At 33.6% G+C, this 27864-nt stretch overlaps 1 long non-coding RNA gene and 1 other non-coding gene across 2 annotated transcripts; both read right to left on the bottom strand.

Annotated features, from left to right (window-relative positions):
• Positions 1-7190: 7190 nt before the first annotated feature.
• LOC120085529 (uncharacterized) lies at positions 7191-19438 on the bottom strand. The gene is made up of 2 exons (XR_016531899.1): positions 18791-19438; positions 7191-10844 (listed from the first exon to the last, which is right to left on the bottom strand). It is a non-coding gene; the product is annotated as an uncharacterized LOC120085529 (long non-coding RNA).
• On the bottom strand, positions 8625-8728 carry LOC120087475 (small nucleolar RNA R71). Its single transcript, XR_005484616.2, has one exon. It is a non-coding gene; the product is annotated as a small nucleolar RNA R71 (small nucleolar RNA).
• Positions 19439-27864: the final 8426 nt, after the last annotated feature.

Raw genomic sequence — 27864 nt, 5'->3', positions numbered from 1 at the left:
CACCGAGAGAATTAGGACACCAATCCCAACAAGGTTATCTTCTGTAACTTAAACATGTATGTAGAGACATACATATGGATTGTATTTAAGTGATAACCTGAAGGGTCTATAGTAGATAGATAAGGCTAGGTACCTTATCTTGATGACACTATGAATATGGCTCGCTTTGTAGATATTACAATTATTGTAAAGTACTACAAATGATATGATCTTGATCATTCATGTAGGGACATGTGAGGGAGGTTGTTCTATACAAAAAGGGTTGTATAAGACCGGACCACGAAATGAATAGTCTCATTATATAATCGTTAATAGTAGAGACTTACATTTCACCAGGATAACCATAGGTCACATGACTTGAATCCTGAGTGAATTGTGAACTCCCGTTGATGCGTTTGAATTAAGCGAGGTGAGTGCTATGTGAAGTCTTATTAATGCATTGTCTTACCTAGTTAAAAATAAGTATAAGCCTAACTAGAGTCCTGGTGAGTCTAGGGTCGAACTTAGGGATTGCATTTTATGTATGTAGCAAATATTGTTTTGATCTTGATGCAAGTTGTTACTAAATAGGCGATGATAATTTTTTTTCTAATGTATTACTGAAAGAAAGTGATGTATGCAATGGAAATTACACCCTTTAACGAAACAATCTATGCGAGTAGTGCGAAAGTCGAATGAATAAGAGTAGGGTTGAGAAATAGATTTTTAACATTCCTAAGTAAATGCATAAATCATGCATTCAAGAAACTTACTCAAATTACAACCTATACTTCTCAGTGTATTTAGCCACAATATCCTATCTCTAGGATGCATGCGATGAGTATTTGATGTAAAAGATATTTCTTTATTCCTAAAGATGTTCTCTTCTTATTTTATGAGGTTTAAATCTTTAGCTTTTTCAAACCTAGATTTCAATCTACTTAGAATAATATCTCGACTCACTTAAGTGGTTTATAAAGCATGCATAAAAAAAGTTGAACGCATAATTAAGCTTTACTTAGTTCATATTAGCTGCAATGTTTCTTAACTCATAAAGAAATTAGTTGCTCATGATAAAAGTTGGGGAGATGGATAAAAGATAGACGAAAGATGCATGCATATTGAGAAAAAGAAGTCTTTCAACGTTTACACAATACAGATGCAACTACGGAAGAAAAGAGATCAAGATAAAGAATCAAGTCATTGTATGCAATTCCTTGCTTCTTTCGGTTCTATGGATAACTGCTTCAAAAAGAGTGTTGGAGGTGAAGTGCCCTTTTTGCTTCCAAGGAGAAAGAGTTTTCAACTTAAGATTTCACGAGGGCTCGAAGCGGAAATGCTTTTTGAAGTAAGAATTTGAGTAGAGTTTTTCTTCTAATGTCTTTGTTCTCTTTGATGAAAGTCTCATAGGGTATTTATAGGCGTCAAGAGACAACTTTTATTCTCTTACTAATGATTATGCTGATAAGGTACATTAAATTCCATACCCTAGTGCGGCTCTTGCTCCGCATTAGAAGTTCATTGGCTCTGCTGTGAAACTTTCTTGTCAGCCACCAACTTGGTCTTTGATGTGACTTCTACCACTTATGCGTCATGTCATTCACCATCACATGAGGTTACCAACTATGTGATTCCTATATTGGCGTTGAGAGTTTCTTGCGATCACATAAGAAGATTTCCTGCACCCAAAAAGAATGATTTTTATAACTTTTGTAAATGGAGACTTTGTGCGTGTGTGATTGCATGATATAATTACATTCATGAATTCCTTATCAAGCTATCACATTTTCAAGACCTTTTTCTAATTGTTTAAGATAAAAGAGGTAAAATAATTTGTATTTCTATAAGTTATCACTTGCCTATAAAGGCGGTCCTTTGATTTGCATGGGTGAGAGTGACTAGTTTGCTGACTCAATATGCCTATCATTTTGGGGATTTGTTTGATTGGGGAGCTGGGAACACAATTACGCAAGACAAAATTCACTCCTTCCTTAACGTCGGGGTAAGTAGATAGATTGCTCCCTTAAGGGCTAATTTTGGGGCTTGAACAATGTGGCATCACACCCTCTCTTGGCCCGAGAAGAATTTGGTCATAGTTGGACTATGACTTATTGTTCATTAGAGAGATCAGTGGTACTTAAGGAGTTAGATGTAACTATAGGAGCAAAATGGTAATTTTGGCACAACTGTACTTACGAGTAATTTACAAAGGGTCATCGCATCGTTGACTGGTTATATCCAATGGACACAGAAATATATCTGTAGTGCGAAGAGTACAGCCGTCGGTCTTTAGTGGAGTGACTGACAATTAATGAATGGTGAGTAATTTAACTAAAGAAGTTTAATTAATTATTCAAGTACCATTGGAGCTTCAATCTACTAGTCCATAAGGTCCTATCTGTAGCTCAATTGGGATTAATTGAGAATTAATTTTGGATTAATTTGAATTATTAAAATTAATTGAGGGAATAAATTATATATGATATAATTAACTTAAATTAATTATATATTATATAATTAATATAATGTATTTGATACATTATAATATAAAGTTTAATTTGAGAGGATATAAATATTTAAATATGATTCAAATATTAATTATATGAATCAGATTCATATATTTAATATAAATTTAATTTATATATTATTGAGAAAATTCAAACTATAGATTATATTATACTTGATATAATATAAAATATAAGTTATATATTATATTAGATATAACATATAGTATAATATATGTTATATATAAAGGTGGTTAATGCATAATTATATATTAAATAAATTAAAATTAATTTTAATTTATTTTTTATTTTAAAATTATTTGAATTTTAAATGGAGGGAATCAACTCCCTCCCTATTTTCTCTCAATATTGTACATGGGGTGGTTTTTAGAGGACCATGTTGTTCTTCCCTAAAGATCAACACATAACGTTTATGTGTGTAATAAAAAAAAAAGAGATTTGCCCAAATTATTCTAATTCTCAACCCCTAAGGAAAATATAGAGGAAAATGAGAAGAAATTCGTGAAGACTCTATGACTTCAGGGATATGTTTACTCGTACATTTTGTTTTAGAATGCATACTTAGGGTTTGTGTAGGTTATGTGAAATTGGGAATTAGGATCGATCCTGCTTCCGTATTGGACCTTATAGTCCTTCATTCGGTGTTGTAACAGCAGAATTTGCAACCATGGCGTTCTGATTTCCACGGTGGTTTTTTTTCTGGCCAGGAGTGGTGAAAACTTCTTCACACAGACGATGGGTTTGATTCGGGTTATTGAACTCTCTGTTATATAAAGAAAAAATAGATGTTAGCAGTATGGACAAGTCGTCCACACAGTTGGAACGTAGGGTGATTCATGGTGGAGCTGTTCCAATGGCCACATCCACGATTGCTTCCCCCCTCTCTGACCACTGTTTTTTTGACTGGAGTTGCCACAATCTGGGTTGGGATTTAGGGTGGGTGGGTTCCTGTTTTGCACTATATTTACGGAGGCAGAGGACTCAACACCAATGGACAAATTCGAAACACCATTTTTAATGGTGAACTGATAGTCCAGTCGTTTCTCATAGCCCAATGGGTCTGATTGCATTTCAATTCAAGATATACCAGCTTTCCCTTGGATAGATACAACAACTACATTATACTCCTCATCGAGTCCAAAGAGTAGCTGAGAAATAAGATCATTTGTACTACCTAGACTCCCTGCTAGAGCCAAGTTATTAGAATACATTTTAATGGTAGACAAAAATTCACTCATTTTCGACCCACCTTTCCTAGCTTGTTGAAACAATCTTTTGAGATAATCAATTTCAGCCTAGAATGAACCCCAAATATAGAACAACATCCCAAAGTTCTTCTGAAGTTTTAAACCCTATTACCAAGGTGACAACTTCTGACGATATGGAGTTGTAGAGCCATCTGAGAAGTAACTGATCGCCCCCTACTCAGGACTCATACTCTGGTTTAGCTACTTTCGATAGGAGCATTCAAGCTCGATCCTTCTATGTTGATTGTGTTAATGCTTTTAGTGATGGTTTTGCTGGGACATACCTTTTCTCCGATCAGGTAACCTTCAAGGTAGTAGAATCGAAGTATTGGGCACGGAAGGTTATGCTAGATGAGGAAGTTTATTCTGTCTAATTTGACTGAAGTAATTTGGCTGAACAACTGGTTTAATGGAGGTCTGGTAAGGTTTTTGGAGCTTGGGGCCAAGATCGGCAAAATGGGATTATTAGCCATCCGGCTCGATACCAAAAAGAGAAATAAAGAAAAAAAAAAAGGAAGATAGGTAATTGGATGAGGAATTCCTCTTTGATATATTTCTATATTTTTGCTCACTAAAATAACTAATTACTGAGCAGTTCAAGATGTTATATACAATTTCTAAAGAATAATGGAAAAGGAAAGAATTACATAGAAAAGAGATTCTAAGGCAACGTGGTGCCTGACAATTGGACAAAGCATAATAGAAAAGGAAAATAAAATAAATTGGATTGTTCCCAAAGACCTCATTGTGAGTGTGCAGACATCTCAGCGCAAAACAACTGACTCATCAGAAAAAATGCCACATCACTGGTTTACTTTGCCTTTAATAGCCTTCATGCTTTGTTCTCTTACTTCACCCCTAGAGCCATATAACTGAAGGAACTCTTATCAAAGAGAACCCATGAGTAGAAGCACGATCGATCCAAATTCGTTGTGACAGAATTAAAACCATTCACAAATATACAAACTAGTTAGGCATCTTTAACAAAATTACGACATGCTTTAGAAATTAAATACAAAAGGAGTGAGAGACTTACCTTTGAAGAATTCTTCTTTCACAGGTATCTCGCTCTCGTGAAGAACTTGGACAACAAAATCTTGCTCTCGCCCAGATCATCTACCCAATCGTCCAATGGTCACGAACCAACTTCTCCAAAACAAACAACCTCTCGGACACCACCACTCGGCAACCTTAGTATTCTCGGAGTGAGAATTCAGGAGGTGTGGACTCTGTTATGAATTTGGTAGAGGGTTGGAGGAAACTATGATCACACTATACGACCAAGCAAGTGGAAGAAGGATACTGTCTGTCGCATAGATTGTGGTGCTTGATCGTTTAGTAAGAGTCAGTAGGTACACGATCGTTTAGGAAAAACAGGTTTGATCGTTTGTTCAGTGAATCTTGCTTGCCATACGATTGTTTAGTCGAAGGCACATGTACACGATCATTTAGACAAACACTTGAAGGCTGTCGTATAGTCTCTGGTGAGCTAAAGGATTACAATGTACATAATGAAGCGATCCTTACAAAATGAAAACATTTTTCATTTTATCCTTCAGTTATGAAAACTGAATACAACCTCCCACTTTCACGCATGGTTAAAGGAGAAACCACCCACAATTATCTCATAATTGTTTTAATTATAAATAAATATAATAACTAACTTATCATATTATATTTATAACCTCTAGTTTTAATATCACATCATATGTAACATTTAAACCATAGTCTTTTTCTCCTTTACTTGATATAAATCATATTTATATCAAATTTCTCCAATTAAAGTATCTCATACATCATATCAATTATATCATATATAACTGAACCAGTTTAATCATATCATATATAATCAAACTCCCTTTAGTCAAATTGAACACTTCAAACTGACCTAAAAACTAATTCTCAACTTGAATCCATTGAGCTATCAAGGGGACCTTATGAACCTATAGCTTGAAGCTCTAACAGTACGTGAATAGCTGACTAAACTCTTTAGGCACGAAATCCAACATCCGTTAATTGTTGGGCACTCCACTAACGACCGATAACTGCACTCTTCTCACTACATATATATTTCTGTGTCCATCGGATATAACAAGTCAATGGTATGATAACCCTTCACAGATGCTCGTAAGTACAGCTGAAAAAATTTACCGTTTTGCCCCTGTAGTTACATGTAACTTCTTAAGTACCACTGATCCCTCTAATGAACAATACATTATAGTCCTACTATGAGTGGACACCTCTCGGGGCTTGAGAAAGTATGTGGCACCACATCGTTCAAGCCCCGAAATCGACCCTTAAGTGAGCAATCTATCTACTTACCCCTGCTTCAGGAAAGGAGTGAATTTCATCTTGTGTAGCTGAGTTCCCAACTCCCCAATCAAACGAATCCCCAAAGTGGTGGGTTTGATTCGGAAATCTGGCCACTCACATCCATGCAAATCAAAGAACCGCCCTTATAGGCAGGAGTTCCCAACTCACTCAGGTTTAAGGTCATGTTACCTATGGTCATCCTAATGAAATGAAGTCTCTGTCATGAATGGCATTATATAATGAGACTAAACACTTCGTGGTCCAGTCTTATACAAACTCTTTTGTATAGGACACACCCGCTTGCATGTCTCCACATGAATGATCAGGATCAGACCATCTGTAGCACGTCACAACACTTGTAACTATCTACAAAGTAGGTCATATTCGTAGTGTCACCAGGATAAGGTTTCCCTCCTATATCCATAGACTACATACCATTTTGGTTATCATTTAAGGCATGATCTACTTATATACGTCCACATACATTCTTAAGTTACAACGAAAATAGGGATCTTAGTTTATTGGTTTGTGGTAAATGCAGATAAAACATCTCATATTTCATAGACAATAGTGAAGAAAATATCTCATATTATTATATCACAAAAGTTTGTTCTTACAAGTGTTTACAAACTACAGAACCCTACGAGAGTTTAGGGCATCAACACCAATAATCTCTCACTTGTCTTAAAGCAAGTAGGTGTACAACATAATAACAAGTACAAAATAATAAACTAAGGCACTAAGGCCCAGTACAAAAATCTCCCACTTTCCCTAGTCCAGCCGCGGGCGGTCCGCAGACTCATGATCTGAAGGTGACCCTAAAAAACTGTAGTCGTGAGAGCCTTCTTAAACTAGTAAGCAACGTTGTGCTCCGAATCGATCTTCGTGACTATCACGTCCCCTCGATGCACTATCTTGCAGATGAGATGATACTTCCGCTTTATATCTTTGCCGCGCTTGTGACTCCTAGGCTCCATGGAGTTCGCCACAGCTGATAACTTGTAGAAATACAAGTTATTGTCTCTCAAAAGTTGGAACAGTTAGGATTTTTAATGATAAAATCTCATCATTCTTAGAGAAAACGCATGGAATTACTCGAGCACTACTAAACTCATACAAAAGAGTGTTTATTACTGAAAAATGAGGCACTAACGCATAATATTGCAGGATTTCAACAAAGATTCTGTGTCACAGGCAATGTCAACGCATAAGCATGCGTCAGAAGGGTTTCAACACGAGGAAGATTCATTGATTCAGGCTGTTTGTGTCAAATCACCACTTGCAAGCATGGACATCTACAGCTGACGGCGTCTGAAACGTTTCTGAGTGTCAGGCGGCTGACTAAGGTATGGAATTTAATGTTGCCCCGTCATTATGTTGGTGAAGAATAACACCTATATATAGAAGAAATCCCACCAGATGGAGAAAGAATTAGCTCAATTTATATAATTTTGAAATTTAGAGGCTTAGAGCTGTGCTGCTGTGACAAGAACACAAGAAGGAAGAGAACAACCCCCACCATTGATCAAGCAGTGGAGAAAGCTTAGCTCGAGAGAGAATTTTGTATCTTCTTGCACGCACACAACAAACTTAGTGTAGATCATTCCGCATTCACTTAGGATACTTCTACATCAGCTACAACGCAAGCTTTACGTTAGCTTTAATCTAAATCTCTATGTTTGACCCTGAACTTACCAGGAACCTGAATTGGATTTATACTTGGATCTGATTCAGGAAAACTTGAACGCATAAAGAGGAGTGTAACGCGTCCCTTCACGCATCACTAACGCATCAACACATCAATCACATTTGCACTCTATTTTTCCAATTACCTTATACAATACACTCCTAAGCTTGCATCACGAATCCAGCGAACAAGTTTTTGGCACCGTTGCTGGGGATTTAGCAACAAAACTAACAAAAAATTTTGCTTGTATCTTTTATAGGAAAACTACAGCTGAGGGATTATTACGAGCTAAGCCTAAGCTTGTAAATGTTTATGAGAAGGGAAAACACTCTTGAACTTGTATACGACCCCAAAGTTGAAAGGACCATTTGACGAAGAAATCGATTTAATCGTCACCGTAGGTTAAGGCAACAACTACTCAGACAGTAAATCAGGCAACAACAAATGGCTGACGAACAAGCAAATCATAACTTAGCTCAACAGCTAGCCCACGCTGCTCAAAATCCTATCATAATGGCAAACAGTAGTACGTGTCCCATGCGGGAGTATGTGTCTCCTGTGTTGTATGATTTCTCACCAAGGATCATATATCCAACGCCAGATGGAACAAGATTTGTGATGAAATATGTAATGTTATAAATGCTTGAAATAGCTGGCCAGTTTGGGGGTGCTCGGGGAGAAGACCCTCATGCCCACATGAAACGTTTCCTGGAGATGTGCAACTCGTTTGCGATTCCTGGGATTAACCCATATTCTCTACATGACGAAGCAAAACAATGGGCAAGTTCTTTGAAGCTTAGGGAGATAACAACCTGGAAAAAGTTAGTGGATAAATTCATACAAAAATATTTCCCATCCACCACGAATGCAAGGAGTCGGAGAGAGATAATGAACTTTTAGCAAGAAGAATTTGAAACCTTAAGTGCCACATGGGAGCGCTTTAAAGGACTGGTCAAGAATTGCCCCAATCACAAACTATCTTTAACTATCCAGATGGAAACCTTTTATGGCGGATTAAACAGAACATCTCAAATGGCAGCCGATACAGCTGCAGCTGGTGGTATCATGGACAAATATTATAACGAAGCTAAGGAAATACTGGACCGCATCGCCAAGCATAATATGGAATGGGTAGATGACACTTATGACGTAGGAGCATATAAGAGGAGAAGATCTTAGAATGTGAACTCTGTTGACTCTAACCCAATAACCACGCTCTCTGCACACTAGCTACCATGACAAACCTTTTGCAGAATATATCACTGGGGAATGCATCAAACTTGCAAAAGGTAAATTAGGTGGAAACATTCATACAGGCCATGGTTAGTTGTGTGGGCTGTGGAGATCCTCATTCCTACACTGATTGCCCACATAATCCGCAGTCAGTATGCTTTATTAAAAATAATCCATTCTCGAACACCTATAATCCCGAATGAAGGAACCATCCAAATTTCTCTTAGGGAGGTCACCAACAGGAGCAACACCAACCAGGGGTAAATCAGTAGCATAAGCAAGGACCGTCGCTTGGATTCTAGCCATCGTAGCAGCCACACCAACAATCCTTTAATAAAGGAAGTCATGTGTCGAGTTCAGCTTCTCTGCTTGAAAACCTCTTAAAGCCAAGCGTCATCCATTAGAAATCTGGAGATACAATTGGGGCAAATTGCTAGTGAGCTGAAGAATTGGCCGCCAGGAGTCTTACTCAGCAATACGAAAACCTCAGGAAATAACAACGAAAAAGAGCAATGTCATGCGGTGATATTGCGAAGTGACAGACCTCTTGTAGAAGGAACCGTGAACCCAAGAACCAACAATCCTTCAACTGAGCACACAACACGCCCGAAGGCATTGGAAGATCAAGAAGAATGGACGCCAAAATCCATAAGTCATTCGAACACAAGCATGTCTAATACAGGAGAACCTGCGGTGCAGCTGAAAGCACCATTTCCCATACGCTTGCTGAAAAAGAATGATGACAACAGTTTAAGCTTTTCTTGAACTTCTGAGGCAACTGCACATTAATATCCCATTTGTAGAAGCCTTAGAACAAATGCCAAAGTACGTCAAATTTTTTAAGGATATTCTGACAAAGAAGAGGAGAATTAGTGAGACATAAGTAATTGCTCTAATGTGGGAGTGCGATGCGTTAGTCAGCAACAAATTACCCAAGAAACAGAAGGATCTGGGAAGCTTCACAGTCCTATGCTCAATCAGAGGGCTAGATGTGGGACATGCACTGTGTGATCTGGGAGCAAGCATCAACCTCATGCCACTCTCAATTTTCAAGAAATTAGGAATTGATGAAGCGCAGCCCATTTCTGTAATGTTTCAACTCGCTGATAGGACGATCAACATTAAGACTTCAATATATTGCTAAATTAGACAACCAGTTTAACTTAACAGTTCTATCTTTAAATTCAACAAAGGAAATATGTATGGAAAAATGATATGAGTGCACATATTACTCAAACCATAAAAATCCTGGGTTATTCACATTGTTGAATCCCTAAAAGAATTCAACTCATGACTAAAGATAAAAAAATGTACTTCATTAAATCAGAAATCATAGCCACAAAATGATGTTCAACGAGAAAAGGAAAGAAAGGAAAAAATTATAGGAAAATAAACTAAGTTATAATGGAAATACAACTAAAAAATGCCTTGTAACAACTCCTTTCTTTTCTAGTCTTTCCCTAGGGTGATTCTCTTCTTTCAAGGATGAATCCTCCCTCACTACATGTTCTTATTGGGTAGAGATTAACCTAAAGTGCTCGAGCTTCAGAGGAACTTTCGTTCTTAAAACTGCTAACTGGGATTGTGAGAAATAGCCTAAGGATGACTGACTAATGGCAAAACGTAAGAAAGATGTAGATGGATCGTGGATGTCGAGTTGTCCTGTCAAAATGGGAGGCCTCCCTTTCTTTTATAAGCTTCAAATTGGTTAAGGAAGATTGAAATTCACATCATAAAATTTTACCAAGTGATTCGGGACTGAATAACCGATTGGAACAAGAAAATTGCAACTTCTCGACTGGGTAAAGATCTAAAAAATTAGGGCTCTTTGATACAGCAGCAGTAAATCTGGTGATACGACTGCATTGAAATTTTTTTTTCAAAATTAGTCAAAATTAACTGCCAAAGATCACAAAATTAGTTAAAAATCAGTAAATAACAACTTTTAAGATCAATAAGACCTTCATAAGACCATTTTATCAATATAAGACTAATTTTGGGGAAAACTACATGCAAAAATCCATTTTTTCTAAATAAAAGTATGAAAATATAAGCCCAAAACCTGCATTTCATGGTATGTATCATCTGTTTCAATAACGAAGTTCAAGTTTTTGTTGATGACATTCAAGCTTTTCACAAAGAGATATTGTTTTAGGCTTCTCTTTTTGTCTATGAAATTGTAGTGTGCTATTGTCCACATTCAAGAGTGTTATACATGACAAACTAACGTCTCTAGTGTCTAACTAGAAGACTACCCAATGATCGATATTGTTTTGTCTAGTGAATTGATATCTCCTTAATTCTTTATTCTTAGTGTATTGCTAAACAAAATTTAAATTTGTTTCTCTCATATTTAATAGTGTAAAAGTAACTATTGTGATAGACATATTAAACACTCTTTTACTAGAGAGAGAAAAAGAATAATTTGACATTCAAAGAACTATGAGAATTTAGTAGTACTTGCTTATACACTAATTAGTATTAGTACTAAATAGAGAACATTTTGGACCAAGCCACTAAAAGCAAGGACATTAGTTTTAGGTGTATAAGTGAGCATTAATGGTTGTTTTTTTAACTGATAAGATAAGTAACACATTTTAACGCTTCAATTGGAGAAATGACAAAAGAGTTACAAAATATAAAAATACTAAAACGAAATTAAATAATAAAAAATAATAAATGGTAATTGACAAAACTATCCATGAACACCAAATTAATAACGTTTGAAATTTGGAAGGCAAAAGACTTTAAAAACAACAAATACACTCTATTTAAACATATTAAAAGCAAATAATTCAATTTTCAAATAAAAACTAATAAATGAAATAGCATGCTAATAAATTCTAATCTCCACTTACAAGAAACAATTACCATACTAAACAAGCATGCATTAAAAGAAAATCAATGAAGAAACCAAATTAATCTCTTCCCAACTGAAACACAAAATCAAATTAGAGATTTGGATAATACAAGGTGCAACTTAAATTCCATCCATGTGAACAAACCTTCTCTATAGTGATTTGATCAGTAGAGAAACTGATAAAATTACGTCCACTGTACTTGGAAATGAAAGATAAAAGATATCAATTCCATAGCCTAAACCACATAAACTTAAAATTGCATAAAATATCAACCAAACCAAAATTCTAAACTATCTTGACTAATCTAACCCCAGTTTAAGGAGTACAAAAAAGAAAGAGTCTTCAATTAAAAGAAGACTACAAAAATGTATTGAAGTGCTTAGCTTAAACAAGAAGTGTAAATTGCAATTGCCTTAATCTCTTTCTCATCAGTCAGAGCATACTCAGAAGGATAGTTAAGGTTCTAAAAATGTACATTAACACAACGACAAGGCTTATTGGTGTGGCCAAAGAGTGAAATCGTAGAAATGGTTCGAGAAGTCATGGCCATAGGAAAAAAAAACGATGAGAGTACCACGCATCATCAAACCCCATCTATACCTGAGACCCTTTACCCCAACCAGGGATTCTGTCTCCTGCGACCGAACATGGGAACAAATGAAGAAGGATCTTATGGGTAGAGATGTCTACGGGTGGGATGGGGACGAAAATGTCATTTCCCATTCCCGTCTCCGCTCCCCATTGGGAAAATTTTCTTTTTTTTTTTTTTTTTAAAAAAAAACCCAATGAATTTAAATCACTAATTTTAGCAAATTTTAATTAAATAATTAACTTTATCACTAAATTGTTTAGTTTTAAATAACAATTTGAATTTAAAGATAAATTACTCAAATTTTGGCCTGAAAAAGCTAATTAATTTTTTTAAGTAAAAAAATAAATATAAATCAAATTGTTCACATATATAATCTAAATTTAAACATTCAATTTAAATATATTCTTTATCCTTCTCAATAAATAATCAAATTTGAAATATAAATGTAATATTTATATAATAATAATAATAACATAACATTAGATAATTATACTAAATAAATATGTACAAGCTAATCGGGACGGGGGCAGGGACAGGGAATGCATTCCCCGTCCCTGTCCCCGTTTAGCTCACGGGGAATTTTTTCCCCACTCCCTCCTCCATTCCCCACCTAATCGGAAAATCCTAGTCTCTGCGGGGAAATTGGACATCTCTACTTGTTGGTGTGAACTTATTAATATAATATAAAATAAAACATGATAAGAATATAAAGGAAAAAATTGAAAAAAAGATGAAAAAAGATAATTTATAATTAAACAAATGAAAAAATATTTAGATAAAGTTGAATATTGTAACAAATTTAATAAAGAAATAGAAAAAATAGTCATATGATAATGTTGGGTTTTATATCCTAAAACTTGTGGTTTGTAAACAATAAACTCATTCTATAAATCAATAAAGTTGTTATTGAAGTTTGATTCAATAAAGTTGTATTGAATATGAATTGCTTATTTGATTTTAGAAATAAATTCAATAAATTAAAAGATCCATGACTGTTACATGAGTACTTGAACTTTATGTGGAGACATAAGGGTGGATCAGGTTCTAGTAAATAGTCTAAATGATCTATAGTATATGAATAAGATTGGGTGCCTTATTCTGGTAACACTATCGGATGCGACCCACTTTGTAGTTGTTACAAGGAATTCTAAAGTGCTACAAACGAAGTGATCCTAATTCATACATGTGATGACATGAGTGAAGAAACTCTTACTAGAGAGAACCGTGAGCGGAAGCAAGATCGACTCAATTTTCATTTTTCATTAAATTTAAGTTTTACAATAAAACAAAAACAAGATATGCATTTATATAAATTATAACATACTTTAAAAATAAGAAAAACTAAGAGTTTCAGAAACCTTTACCTTTGAAGAACACTTTCTTCAAGAATCCCTCTCCTTCTCCAAATGGGACACCACCACTTGAGAACCCTCTGTATTCTCGTGGGACAAAAGATTCAAGCAAGAGTTGTGTGTTTTGCTTGAATCCTTGGAAGAACGAAGAAGATGGAGAGGAGGAGAGAGAAGAGAAGAACTTTTATTCTCTGTAAATTTTGTCAGAGAGAACTATTCACTCAGAGAGAATTAATTCAGAAGATGAATCTCCAACCACATCATTTTTTCACAACCCATGTAAAATAACTGAGAGCTACACTATTTGTATTACAGACAAATTTTTAGGTCCATTAGATATAACCAATCAACAATGCGATGATCCTTCACAAACTGTTTGTAAGTACAGTTGGGCCAAAATTATCGTTTTGCCCCTTTAGTTACATTTAACTCCTTAAGTACCACTGATTCACTCTCGAGCCAAGAGAGGGCATGGCCACTATGTTCAAGACCCGGAATCAACTCTTAAGGGAGCAATTTTTCTACTTGCCTTTGCATCAGGGAAGGAGTGAATTCCACCTTATGTGTTGTGTTCCCAGCTCTTTATTCAGACGAATCCCTAAAATGGTAGGCTTGTTGAGTTGGCAATTTGACCACTCTCACCCATACAAATCAAAGGACCGCCTTCATGAGCAGGAGTTCACAACTCACTTAGGATTCAGGTCATGTCACCTATGGTCATCCTAGTGAAATGTAAGTCTCTATTATTAACGACGTTATATAAAGAGACTAATCATTTCATGGTCCGATCTTATACAAACTCTTTGTATAGGATACCCCTGCTCACATGTCTCCACATGAATGATCAAGATCAAATCATTTGTAGCACTTTACAACACTTGTAACACCTACAAAGCGGGCCATATCTGTAGTGTCACCAGGATAAGGTACCCAGCCTTATTCATCTACTACAGACTGTTTAGGTTATTATTTAAACAAGATCCACTTGTTTGTCTCTACATACTTGTTTAAATTACATGAAATAACCTGAGATCTTAGTTTATTGGATTGAGTATATGCTTATAAAATAATATTTATTTTATTAACAACAATATGTTTATACGGTTTACAAACTATGAAATTACAAAGAGATTTAGGATACCAATCCCAACAATGAGGAGTGGAGGCATCCTGTGCAATGAATTTGTACAAGATCGGACCATGAAATAAGTCACTCTTACTTTGTAACGATGTTTACTATTTAAAACTGACTATTTCAAAACGATAACCTAGGGAACTTGACCTTAATTCTGAGTTAACTATGAACTCCTGTTTATTCGGGATTATCCTTAGATTAGTATAGATGAGGGTTGACTCAACATTGCTGGCTCAATAAGACTTTTATTTCAGAGGTAAGACCGGATAGATAACTGGGGATATAAGGTGCAAGATGGAATTCACTCCTACCCGCTTTCAAGGATAGTAGAGAGGTTGTTCCCTTAAGTGCCAACTTTAGGTCTTGAACAAGGGGCCCCACCCTCTCATTGGCCCGAGAGGGACTCGGTTTGATGATCGGATCACAAACCAATTTTTTATTAGATGATTAGTGGGACTTAAGGTACAAGAGGTAATCTCGGGGGTAAAATAGCCTTTTGATCCAGTCATTATTACGAACAACCTGTAAAAGGTTAACTTACTAGTCATGGTTATATCGAATGGACACAATATATCTACAATGAGGGGAGTGCAACTACGAGCTTTAGTGGAGTGACCTATTAGTTAATGAATGGGGGTTAATTCGGTGTAAAGAGTTTAGCCGATTAATCTCGGATTGTTGGAGCCCATGATCTATAGGTCCACTAGGTCTCCCTACTTGCTCACAAACAGATTAGCCTTAGAGTAGCGTGATAAGTTTATTTGAAACGTTCAAATTAGAATTAAAAGAACTAGTAATTATATGTGATATAATTATACGTTTAATTTGGAATTGAATGAAATTGGAGAATCGATTAATATTTAAATATGATTTGAATATTAAATTCATGAATAAGGATTCATGAAGGTGAAAAGGTGTTAAATTAATTTTGTATTGGATATTAAATTAATTAGAATTAATTATTAATTTTATTAGAAAATTAATTTTGAATTAATTTTTGTAAAATTAATAAAATTTCAATTTTAATTATTAGAATTAAAACTGAAAAGAATTTTGATTTTGAAAATCAAAATTGAAATAAAAGAAATTGGAAATTTGGAAAATCCAAAAAAAGTTAGATTCTTCCACTCACTTCTTCAAGCACCTTACTCATACCTCATTTCTTTCCACTCAAATTTCTTAAGCATGAAATGTGATTCATACAGAAAATTTAGTTGCATGAGAGTCATGCAATATAAACCTAGATTTTTTAGTGGAATGGGCATGCAATTGTTACTGAATTATGAGAAATTAAAGGTTGAAGAAAACTGTTTTTCATAGTGAAACCAGAAAACTTTTCTCCTCCATTTTCCCTAATTCAAGTTTGTTTTGAGTCTCACACTCAATCTAAGGCACCAAGAGAATAGTAGGAAAGACCTTGTAGTGGTTCACATCCAAAGGAAGGGAGGATTGCAACTGGAGTTCGTGATTCAAAGGTACTTCAAAGGTTAGTGTTGAAACTTTAGTTTTAGTTTAAAAGCATGCTGAGTTTGAAGCCAAAATTAATGAATTAGAATGCTTAATGATCTTGTTTTACTTCTACTGCTTGCTTCTTTAATCCAACAATTGGTATCAGAGCATCATTTAAACATTCAATTCGGTTTAGTTTTGGCTTGGTGGGTGTTTTTCATAAGTTGTATGAAAATGAACTAATATGATTTTCTTTCTTCTGAGTTTTAGCATTGTTTTCTCTTCAATTATGTTGTAATTTTTGTAATTGGCTATGTTTGATGAGCCTTAATGTGTGTTTAAGTGTCTATAATTAGTTTGGAGTCATTAAAGTTGCAATTAGGATGTAATTGAAGAAAGAAGTGAAGAAGGTCGAGTAATAGGAACTGGATTTTTAGCCATTGCCCAATACTCAATGCTCAATGCTCTAAAACTCGATGCACGACGCCATACTCGATGAGCATCTTGATGGTATTGAGTGAAATACTCGATGCACGATGCCATACTCGATGGTACTCGATGCTCATATTCGATGGTATTTTGTGAAATACTCGATGCATGATGCCATACTCGATAGTATTCGATGACATACTCGATGTTTGATGGTACTCGATGGTTTTTCCCGGTGACGTCAGCTTTATTTTTAGAACGAGTAGAAGAAAGGAAAGTGATTTGCATTTCTATTAACATATTATTTATCATTTGAAAATTTATGATTTGAGGGTGTGCTTCGTCGCCACTCATGGATAAACCAACAAGAAAATTTGAATAAATGGGGAAAGAGAGAAATTGTAGAGTAAATTAAAAAAAAAGGTTGAAGAAGAACCTCTTCTACCCAAACCACTTTGCTCGAAGAAAGAACTCCGCTGCCTAGAACCACTCGATTGGTACCAGATCTATCGCCCAGACCCACTTCATTTCGCCACTGGTCACTCCCTTTGTTGAGCCTCTTCCATATCTACATCTATCTCCAATCGTTGAGAATCTGTCGCTAGTCTTTGCTCTTCCTTTGCCGCTGGTATCAGATCCACCGTTGTGGATCTTCATTGCTCATTGTTGAAAAAAGTACCCCAAATTTGATGCGAAGGGTGTGAAAGGAATAATTTTAGGTCTATAAGAAAAGAGAGAGAGTTGAAGAAAAGAGATATAAATTGAGAAAAGGGGGAAAGAGAGATAGAAAAAGGGGAGAAAGAAATGGATAAAAAAGGGAAAAGGGGAAAGTGTTTTTAGATCCTGCCCTCCTTCCTCTCTTTTTGCCTTTTAAAAATATATTTAATATTTTTTCCTTTAAATTTTATAGCCTATTTTGAAAAAAGCTATATTCAGAAGGCTATAAAAGGACCTTTTTCTTGTAGTGTAAACATTCTCCCAGATGCTGGTACAGAAGGTTTAATGATTACATTGAGAGTATTGGTTTTCAGAAGAGAACCTATGACATATGTACCTATGTTAACTTAACCACCTACAAGAACAAGGTATATTTATTTCTCTATGTGGATGATATGTGCTAGTTAGAAGTTCTAAAGAAGATCTAACTCATGTCAAGGATCTTCTAAAGGGAGAATTTGACATGAAGAATATGGGTCAATATAAGAAGATCCTACGATTGAGATTAATAGAGACAGGGGGTTCTTTTAGACTTAGCATCAACCAAACTAACTACTGTGAGAATATCATTAGAAGGTTCAACTTGACCAATGCTAAACCAGTGATTATGCCTATTACTCATTATTTAAAACTATCCTCAGCTAACTTACCTAGAGAAGCTGACTCAGAACACTTAAAACAGATGCAAACAGTTCCTTATAGTCAGGCAGTGGGTAATTTAATGTACCTAATGATCTCTACTGGATAAATCTTTCCTATTGTGCAAGCCTAGTCAGTAGATACATGTCTAACCCTAGAAGAAGACACTGGGAAGCCATTAAATGGATACTTAGGTATCTAATTTGGTCGAAACAATCCAAATTGATCTATCGAAGTATACAAGAGACAGACCTAGAGCTATATGGGTATGTTGACTCAGACTTTGCAGGGGATCTAGACAAAAGAAGATCTCTTACAAGCTATCTTTTCTTATATGGACCTAATTTGCTAAGCTGGAAGGCAAACTTACAACCTATTATGACACTATCAACTACAGAGGTAGAGTACATGGCACTAGCAGAAGCAATAAAAGAGGCACTGTGGTCAAAGGGCTTGATAACAGACTTTGGTATATCACAAATAGTAGTTAAAATCTACTCTAATAACCAAAGCGCAATCCATCTTTCCACAAACCCATAGTACCATTCTAGAATAAAACATTATAACATCAAATTTCATTTTGTAAGAGATAGAATTGAACAAGGCGAAATAGAAGTAGTAAAGGTCTATACCTCCGAAAATGTAGCTGATATGCTTACTAAGCTCATTACGAAGCTCAAGCTTGCTAAATGTCTCGAGCATATCAGTTTTCTGTTACCTAAAAAAGGTTAGAAAAACATCAGATCTATAAGGGTGAAGGCTACAAGGTTGAGATTAAGGTGAAGATTTGAAGCAATAATGATCTCAATGGCTAGTTCATTAAACTACAACAATCTGTTTAACAAATTTGTTACAATCTTTCTTTTTCTATATTAATAGTTCAAACAATTTTAAACACAAAACTTCTACTGTAAAAAGAAAATATGAAAAAGTAGACTTATCTTCTTGAAAAATCCTTCAATAAAGTGTATTTTCCCTTCCTGTAGATGTAGGTCATCTTAGGCCGAACCACGTACATATTGTTGTTCAATTTCTTCTTCTCCTTCATCTTCATTACTTGTATGTTTGTAATCAACAGATTATACACAAAATCTCCACCGTAAACAAAGAAAACTTAGAGAGAAAAAGAGAGGGTTTCAGATGAACCTTAGAGAGAGAAAAGGAAACATTTCTGATCAAAATCATTTCTCCTCCATTTTCGAAGAGATATATAGATAGCGATTTACACGTTCCTCTCTAAGCTCCTCCTCGTGGCTCTTTCTTTGCCATGCTTTGCACCATCCTTTTGAATTGGATCGTGGTTCAACAAATTTGGGCCTGAAACTTAAACAATAAGACCAATGGATACGCTATAAAATGGAGAGTATTTCTTCACTTTACATAGGCAATTGCAACTTTAATAAAAAAAAATTGAAAATTGGGCTCATATCCCTAGATTTTGCTTTCTTACAAACATGACAAAAAACTTCTGCCTAGAAATTTGATGGCTATCTGATTTTTATGTGATTGGTATGTGATTGTCATACCTGAAATTACAAAAAGGTTGAAATCATAATTTTGGCTTCTTAAAATGTATTTGACATATAATGCAATTTTCCTAAAATATTATGGTTGAGTCTAATTGTTTGAAGGTGATCAGTATGCCAAATGATGTAGCTGTCGACATATCTGAGATTTGTAGAGGAGGCTAAGGAATGAGATGGTGAGTTGGGGATCGTCTCTTTCTCTTATATTTGTCGTAATCAAAATGCACTGACACATGGTGTTGGGGATAAAGCTTTGAAGGATTAGAAGTCTTCAATTTTTTATGCCCGGTATCCTAACACTTATAACTCATAATGTTATCTTGTAGTTTTCTTCAGCTTTTACCCTTTCGGTAGAATATATCAATGGAGGACCTAATTTGTATTTGCAAATAATTACTTATAGAAATATAAAACCAAATATTATTCGTATCTTTTTGTATTATTTTTTTATGATATGATACTTTTTTTTCTTGAGATTAAAGGGAGGTTGTATCTAATTATAATACTAAATAATTATTGGGCTTTAATTTTTTTTTTTTAGATGTGGGATCTAACTCATGTGCAACGCACGGGCAAGAAAATATCATTATATAATTCTAAAATTGTTAAAGGGAGCAATTAGGTAATGGTCAAACCATGCCATTTCAAAATTAGTTTACATCTCTCCCACCTAAAAAAGAGGAAAAAAAAAAAAAAAAACTGAGGAGTAAAGAAGTATTGTCTAGTAATAATTATTCCATGGAGCAAAAATCTCATTATCAAAAGTATAAGTCAAATGTGTATCACTCAACTAAAATTTAAGTTTCCGTTTTTATTTGAAACTTTAAAAGATTTTCGGGCTAATAGTGTTTTTAAAATGTTTATACTTGATTATTGTAAATACTTAAAATCATCTACTAGAAATATTAGTGGTAAACCTACTAGAATATGAGAAAACACTCTATATAAAACAAAGTGAAATTATCACTACGTAGTATTTGTGTTATTACATTGATAGAATTTATCAATAAAAGACCTAATAAGAAATTAGAGCATGCAAACAATTCCAGAATCAAATATCACTTGTATATTTTTTTTTATTATTAGTATTACAATTTAATACATCAACTAATATCTAATAGTTAATGAACATGCAAAGAATCTTAAATAGAATAAGTCAAATACAAGAAAATGATCATTTTTAATCTATTGATATAGTAAATCGAGAATAGATCCAATAATAATGTGAACATGTCAACCAATATGTTATAGAAAAACAAAATTGAATATCAATGATATCCATTTTCTTATTATATTGATGATAGTATATATCAATGATAAATTTAATAGTAAATAAAGTCGAATACTAAAGATTAAAGTCTACCAATGTTAGACCACAAGCATTAGAATCACTAAATATACGTCCATGACTGATAGATATACAAATATACGACATTAAGATATGTTGATAGTCCTTTTTTCTTTTCATCGTACTTTATTTTAGACTATTAAATCAAAATTGTATCATATTTGTAAATTTTTAGAGCATGTGTTAAAATATCTTCTTTGATTTTGAATTAGATTGCATATAATTAACGTATACATTTTTTTTTTAGAGATAGAGATACTACATAATTATTTATTGTACTAAAAAAAAGTGGAATATAATACACCTAGGATACAACTCATGTGCAACACATGGGCATGAAAATATTATAATATGATTTAAAAATTGTAAAAAGAGGAATTAAGGGCTAAGAGGTCACGGGTTCAATTCACGGTGGTCACCTACGTAAGATTTAATATCCTATGAATTTCCTTGACTTAAGATTTAATATCTTATGAATTTCCTTGACACTCAAATATCGTAGGACCAAACGGATTATCTGTTGAGATTAGTTTAGATGTGCATAAGCTGACTCAAATACTCACACATATATAAAAAAGAAAAATAATGGTATGTATCAAATCTCAAAAGAAAAAAGAAAACAAAAATTGTGAAACTATGACAGTTCAAAACTAGTCTCTCTCACCTTAAAAAAAGAATTAGGAAAAAAAAACTAAAGAGTATTAATTATTCTATGAAGTGAAATGATTATTTTTAATTATTGCCTAGTATTAATTATTTTTAATTATGGCCTAATATTAATTATTCTATGAAGTGAAATGAATTGAAATAAAATTTGTACTATTAACCTCGAGGTTCAAAGATTCCTTCGACTTTTCCACATCACACATTATTTAAAACGTATAGTAATAATTAAAAATAATAATGTAGCTCCCATAATATGCAATACAAAAATTGTTGGTTGTGTTGACAGTTTTTTTTTTTTTTTTTTTGCCTATGGAATAAAAAACGTTGGCAGATCTAATTTTTATCGACGAATTTGTCCTATGAGCACATCCCCATTTCTGCCAAGGAAAACATGTGTGGGCAAAAAGTTGAGTGGATTTAATGGAATGCACTATTTTTGGGCATTTCTGCCGACATATTTTTTTAGTTTCTTCTAACGCACATTATGTGGGCAAAAAGTTTAGTATCGCTACACAAGGCTCGTGGTTTTTTAAAATTATACGTATAAATATTACATTTGTGATTAACATATTGCAGAAACCCTAATTAAATATTTAGGTCATAACTATTGGTTTTTGAAACTTATGTATATAAATATTATAAATATGTGAGAATCATTTGTTTTGTTATCTACTTTTTAGAGATATTTTCAAAATTCAAACAAGTTTTGGAAAGTAAAAAATGTAGGTCATATTTGATAACTATTTGGCTTTTTGTTTTCAGTTTTTGAACTTATGTTTATATACACGTCTTCAAGTTCCATCTATAAACTTCTTTGGGAGTGTTTAGGGCAAGGAGCTGGTTATTATAATTATAGATTATTATAGTTGGGTTATAATAGTTTGAGTTTGAAGTATAGATTATTTTAGTTTGGGTTATAACAGTATGTGTTTTAGGGGTAAACTATATTAGTTTGAGAAGAAAATAGTAAACACAGTAGAAAAGAAAGTAAAATGATGAATATAAAATAGTAAAAACTGTAGCATGTGAGAATTTTAAAATAGTGTTTACTGTAGCTAATTGAAGATTTGAATAGTATTTACTCACTACAACAAATGTTTGATAAGATAGCTTTGATTAAGAGCATCATTACTATTGAAATAGTGTTTCTTGACTTTTTTAATTGTCAAGTGTCACTTTTCTTAACGTTTTAAAAAATGTCAAGGAATCTAGTGTCAAGAATGTCGATGTTCTCGATTAGAAAAAAAGTCAAGAACATTGACACTTGACATTTTTAAAATGTCAAGTATATTGACCTTCTTGATAAATAAAAAACGTCAAGAACAATTTCACTTGATATGTGAAAAAGGTCAAGATATACTGTACTTGATATTGAAAAAAAAGCCAAGAATATAGGTGTTCTTGACAAGAATAAAATGTCAAGTGCAAGACTCATTGATATTTTTCACTTGTCAAATAAATTTATATCTTGACACATTTAACTCGTCAAGTATGTGCTTTTTTTTAAGAAAAAAAGATTAATATGGATGTTTACCTCTAAATTGTTCCTATATTTTAAACCAACAATCGCATATGATATATTATGACAAATATCCATTATAACAAATAAACAACCAAACACATTTTTAATCTTATGAACTAAAATTTTCTCCAATATAACAAAAGATAACATTTTTCAACATAGTCATTATAAAATTTTACAACTCCATGAAGGATTTGCTAAGTTAACTAGAAGAATATGGATAGATCTATATGGACACTTCCGAAGGAATATAAGGAGCATAATTCTAACAAACCAATATGAACCGTTTCAAAAATTACATTTTTCAAACTTCTACCAAAACTATCGATCTACCCCATATTAACAAAACTATATCATTCTACCCATAACAACTATCAAAACCACATTTGTAATCACCATCTCCATATGAACACATGAAACAATTAACACCCTTCCCCCCGCCCCCGAACAATTCCAAAAAATACTACACCTATATAAATATGAAGTAAATCCAGAAATTGATCTGCCGGAACAAATACATTCAAAATGACCAAATTATATGAGCACCTACAATCCCATGTAGTAACCCAAAAATTCAACCAACTCAAAGTGAGTATGGGTTCCTTGTATAATCTATAAACATAAAAGCCAAATATTATAATGAATTCTACTCTTCCCTACACTATCTAAAATGTCAAATTAACGATAACACACCAAATCTGAGATTATAATGTTTCTTTTGGTCACAATATCCCTCATATACCTCATGACGTAGTATCCACATTCGGTGCTCCCAACTTGTAGAGGACACTATAGTAAAAAAACCAGTAAATAAGAATGAAGTAATCCTTACGCAATTGATGTCAACTTAATATATGATGAATAAGTAGTCATTGTTTATACTTGTCTTTACTGTTCTCCATAAGGTTACTTCGGGCTTTTTTTAATATTCTTTTGAAATTGAAACATCGCAACTGCCATATTTGTCAAGAAATAATCACAAATTCTTAAATAAAGTACACTTTAAAGCAAACACTACAAATGAAAATGGTTAACTTACGTGTTAATTATATATCTTATAGCTACCTGTGATGTTGTCCTCATTGAGTCTAGATAGTACACGGTATCATCACATGCATTTATAGCAAGTAATGCCCAATCACCACTAGTTAATGAAATATAATTACTATTTTTATTGTTAATGCAAGTTTGTTTGACTACTACACTAAAATTGATAAAAAAAAAAAAAAAAAAAAAATGTAACTCACCCAGGATTAAAAGGAGCAAGAACTATTTGGTTTGCTTTTGAGACCATTAATCTACTACATAGGTTTCGAGTTTTAACTTCTTAAGAGTTATGCCCAGAAGAAATGAGAGATGGATCTACAAAAATGTATAGTGAACTTTCCTTTGAATCAATAAAGGATGAGTGCAAGTACCTATAAAAAACTTATAACATAAATATAAACGAAAAAAATTGGAAAGAAACGTTAGAACTGAAGTCTACAAAAGTAATAACATTACTTATGCAATATAAACCACCAAAGTCAATGTCTTGACTTCATCTATGTTACAAAAGTTAATTATGTCTTCTCGCAGGACACAACTCTCTTGATTAAATTCAAAAAATCCAACTGGAAGTTGTAAAGAAATACTAGACTCTTTGGCCATCATCTTCTCAGCATATCTAAGAATGGATTTCAAATATACTGGCAAAATCGATGTTGAGCCATTCACTTCTTTTTTCTTAGACATTTTCATTGAAGATTTCTCCTAATGCAACAAAATCATAGCAACAAAAATATATATATCAAATATAAAGCATAAATATTAGACACTTGATGAACTTAATTGATTTTATTAGTGTTACTTACCTTAAAGATTTTCAAATCTTTTTTACTGCAATTTACATTCACCTTTATCTTGTCTGTGTGTACTTTTTGTGTGTACTTTTCAATATTACAATGGCCCCATCCACTTTATTTGTTGATTTTGTTTGTTGAACTACACCACGATTTTAGTTTTGTTTGAGTCTAATTCCAATGGAATGTTTAACTTCTGTTTGCTATGTTTAACTCCTCATGATTTTATTTTGCTTATTTGATGGTTGTTGAACTTCACCATGATTTTAGTTCTGTTTTCGTCCAATTCTAATGGAATATTTAACTTTTGTTTGCTGTATTAACTCCTCATGATTTTATTTTGCTTATTTAATGGTCTACCCACTTCTATTTAATGCTTTTGTTTGCTGATTGAACTATACCCACTTCTATTTAATGCTTTTGTTTGCTTATTGAACTCCACCCACTTCTATTTAATGCTTTTGTTTGTTGATTGAACTATACCCACTTCTATCTAATGCTTTTGTTTGGTGATTGAACTCCACCCACTTCTATTTAATGCTTTTGTTTGCTGATTGAACTCCATTTTTTTTCATATACATTAATGACTCAACCATTTCATGAAATGGATTGAGTTTATTTATTTATGATTTGTAAAAGTAAAACCTGAAGCCTATCAAATCTATATTTAATTTATTCTGATTTTTTGGGCTTCAATTAAATGTTGAACCACCCACCTCATCTTCTCTTCCGTATATAACCTCCTCCTCATCCACCTTTAATGATTCGAGAGTCCTCCATGTCCAAGGTTATTTTTTTCCAATTTGGTGAATTGTTTCCATCAACCATACTTTTCTTTCTATTTTCTTCTTTTCCATTTTATAACTTTTGTTTGTTTGATGAGTGGTAAGGTATCATTTTGTTCTATCACGTGTTGAAGATGTTAAGGTATGAAAAGTTCTATTCTCTTAATTATTATGGTTTGTTATACTAATGTGTCCATCATATTTTGTTTCAGCTTTAATTTCAAATTTAATCTTGCAACCCCTGGACTCTCTACTCATAGATAACATACGAGTAACAAAGGTATGACATTTCTTTCTTAAACAAGTTCCTTTATTAAGTAATTCATCCTTTTTTTTACTGACTTGTTTCATTATTCTTGTTATGCAGCCCAAACTAATCCAACCTTCCATTAGTTTGAGGTTTGTATTACGTTATATACTAATTTTTACAGCCCACTTCCATTGTAGTATGTCTTTTGGATTATTTATACATATTTTCGACATTTGATTTATTGTAGTTTTTTGTTGTTTATTTTGAAAATTTATTTTTTCATTGATAAGTACTATATATCGTTGATAATTGTATGTTTGGAATATGATAATTTGTTGGGCATTTTGTATGAATTTTGTATGCATATTGTTTTATTTCTGTTATGTGAAACTCAGTAATTTTATTTATGTTATACAATGACCTTCATAAATTTTTATGTTTTTGGCATTTTGGCAATTTTGGCAATAGTTAATTGTAGATAATTGTAGATTTGAAATATCATAAAATTAATTGTAGGTTTTTGTTTTTATTGATAAATAGTTATTTCTATTTTTAAAATAAAATTGAATCATAACAGCACCGCACTTAATTGTAGGTTTGAAGACATGTTTTTTTTTAAAAAAAAACAAATTGGAAATGAAAATTTGGAGACTTATAAATTCATCTTCTTAAAATTTTCTAAGTTTGGCAATTTATATAATAATAAGTGCAGAATTTGAAGGAAATCAGAAACGAGATTTTCATGAGTAGCGGAACAAGACTATTCCAAATTACAATCATGAATGAACAAATCATTTACAGTCAACTTGAATACAAACAGTTATACAATTACAATGCAGAAATTACAGTATGAACAACAAATTCATAGAAAGAAAACTCTACGCACATAAGCAGATGCGTCTCTACGCTCCGTTGCGTGACTCTGATCGAATAACAGCAACCATGAGTGCTCGATTTACACGACTACAACATAACACGAACACCGCACGAACATTTCGCGCTCATCCTCAACAATCTCCTCGATCACGATCTCCTCCACACCATGAACGGCCTCCAGAAAACCTCGACGGTGTCGATGGAGTCTGACACGACCGACAAGGCGACCTTGGTATTCTCGGTGTGAGAATCCAGAGGGTGGGCTCTGTTCGAACTTGGTATGAGGCAGACGAAGGAGGAAAACACCAATCGGGTACACGATGGGTAAGTGGGAGATGACAGAGACCTATTGTATAGGTCGATGCCCAATCGTTTAGATAAAGCTATGCGATTGTCTAGTAAAAGCTATGCGATCGTTTAGCCTATTGTTTAGCTCGATCTGTCAGTTACAGACTCTACACGATCGTGTACCTTGGGCCAACGATCGTCTAGCAAAGCTATGTGATTGTTTAGTAAATACTGCATGATTGTTTAGCTCGCATATACACGATCGTTTAGCTCGCCCAGCCGTCGTTTAGTAAATCCGAATTTACTTGACGACTTCGTGAGTTTCTTTTGCGCGGAGAGAAAACTCAAAATCCTTTTCAATCTTTTTTTAAAAACCTCTTTTTCAAAATAGGAAACCATTTTTCTTTTAAACTCACGGTTACCATGATCCAATAATCACCCACTACTTTGGTTATTTAAAAGAAAAAGAATTAATTATCCAATAATTAATGTTATTATAAACATAAATGATAACCAACTTATCATGCTATATTTATAACCTATAGTTTTAATATTTCATCTCATGAAACATATAAACCATAGTTCTTTTTTCTATTACATGGTA

This window comes from Benincasa hispida, chromosome 9, assembly GCF_027475165.1.
Source record: "Benincasa hispida cultivar pf3 chromosome 9, pf3_genome.v1.1, whole genome shotgun sequence".
Lineage (NCBI taxonomy): Eukaryota > Viridiplantae > Streptophyta > Magnoliopsida > Cucurbitales > Cucurbitaceae > Benincasa > Benincasa hispida.
The sequence above is the reverse complement of the archived record's forward strand: the minus strand, read 5'-3'. Positions and strand labels throughout refer to the sequence as shown.